This window comes from Meleagris gallopavo, chromosome Z, assembly GCF_000146605.3.
Source record: "Meleagris gallopavo isolate NT-WF06-2002-E0010 breed Aviagen turkey brand Nicholas breeding stock chromosome Z, Turkey_5.1, whole genome shotgun sequence".
NCBI classification, from domain to species: Eukaryota; Metazoa; Chordata; class Aves; order Galliformes; family Phasianidae; genus Meleagris; species Meleagris gallopavo.
The window spans coordinates 45,467,623-45,469,858 of record NC_015041.2 but is presented as its reverse complement, the minus strand read 5'-3'; positions in this window follow the sequence as shown (position 1 = coordinate 45,469,858).

Genomic DNA, 2,236 nt, shown 5'->3' with positions numbered 1-2,236 from the left:
CAGTATTCCACATCAAAACATCATGTAGTGTACTGGGAGTTAAAGTGTTAATGCTCCAATTCCAGGCACCTATCCCTATACATTACAGAAGTCATGGGATCTGGCCCTTCTGGGTGGGGCGGTCTCTTACCGCCTGGCAGTGGGTGCTGGAGGGTGCTTTCCTGGCCGTTCCAAGCTCTTCAGGTTTGACTAGGTCTCAGGAACTCTCTCTCCTATCTTATTTATTAGTCTCAATTTCAATCAGATTGTATTATATTGCGTTATCTTGCATTCCAGTATCATAGTTAGTAAAATAAGTTTTCCTCCATAGATGGTTGCCACTGTTTTTTTTCCTCCCTTCCTTCCTTCCCATTTTGTGGGTGGGGGGGAGGGCAGGGGCCTACTACCCCCCTGTCACAGGCGTAAATTGATCTAGTTAACTCCATGACAGGTTGTTTTGGAGGAGGATGCGGGCGTAGCTGCTTTTTAGCTTTTAGAACGCATCTCTCTCTCTGCTCTTAGAGAGCTTCATTAGGGAGCGTTAGCAGTAGTTCAGGTTTCTGTGCTGGAAAACTTGACCTTGAAAGACTAGGCATGCTGCCAGTGTTCTGGGATATTTGTAAACTTTGAGCACTGCTTAGTCTGGGTAGTGCCTTTTTCCTTTTTTTTCCCCCTCTTCTTTTTCCCTCCTCTTGTCAGTTTCAATTCATTAACCCCTTTTTAATAGACACCAGCGACAAACCCACTCTTCATCGTGGGGGCGCTGTGTAAAGGATTAAAAGCAATGATGTAACTCACAACTTACTGGCCAATTATCAATGTCCTAATTACTTGTTGTGGAATTGTGTTCATATATAACCACCTACAGGCACTGACGGAGACACCTGCATGGTACCTATATGCAATGTGGTATGGTTTGAATTTTGACATTTACATCCCAGATGGAATGGATAATTTTACAAACAGCACGATGTTCAGACCAGTCTCCAGGCTTCCTTATTGGTTTGTCACACGTTCATCGAATCTCGAATTAATACTCATGTTGGTGTGCGTGCTATTGTTTTCCTGGATTGTATTCCAGTACGAACGGGACAGGGTATAAAGAACATCCTCTACACTGCTGCTGGAGAGAAAGGTCCCACTTGGAGTTTGTGGCAGAGAGCCTCAGGAGAGACTCGAGGCCGACCCCTGGGATTCTGGAGTTGAGCCTACAGTGGATCAGAAGAGTGCTACACTCCAACTGAAAAGGAGATCTTAGCCGCGTATGAGGGGGTTCAGGCTGCTTCTGAAGTAATTGGTACCGTCCAGGAATCCTAGAGGTGATCATGGACTGGCCTGAAGGCAAAAAGGTTGGAACATCACCAGGAGAAGTAGCACGTGCAAAAGAGGCCCCACCATACAATGAACTACCAGAAAATGAAAAGAAACATGCTCTGTTCACAGATGGATCGTGTTGTATTGTGGGAAAGCATCGCAGATGGAAATCTGCTGTGTGGAGCCCCACACGACAAGTTGCAGAGGCCACTGAAGGAAAAGGAGAATTGAGCCAATTTGCAGAGGTAAAGGCTGTCCAATGCTTTATCTTTACACTGACTCACGGATGGTGGCAAAAGCCTTATGGGGGTGGTTACAGCAGTGGGAGCAAAATAACTGGCAAAGAAAGGGTAAACCTATTTGGGCTGCTGAGCTGTGGAAAGATATTGCTGCCCGAATAAAGAATATGGTTCTAAAGGTGTGCCATGTAGATGCCCATGTGCCCAAGAGTAGGGCTACTGAAGAGCAGCAAAATAACCATCAGGTAAACCGAGCTGCCAAAATTGAGGTGGCTCAAATAGACCTGGACTGGCAGAACAAGGTGAATTATTCTAGCTCGATGGGCCCATGAGACCTCGGGCCATCAAGGGAGTGATGCAACATATAAATGGGCTAGAGACCGAGGGGTGGTCTTAACTATGGACACTATTGCACAGGTTATTCATGATTGTGAAACATGTGCCATAATCAAACAAGCCAAGAGGATGAAACCACTCTGGGAGGAAGGGCGATGGCAAAAGTACAAATATGGGGAGGCATGGCAGGTTGATTATATCACCTTGCCACTGTCTCTCAGTGTTAAGTGTTATGTGCTTACTATGGTAGAGGTAACCACTGGGTGGCTTGAAACATGTGCAGTACCCCATGCTACTGCCCGAAATACCATATTAGGTCTTGAGGAAGAAGTCCTATGGCGACATGGCACCCCAGAAAGAATTGAGTC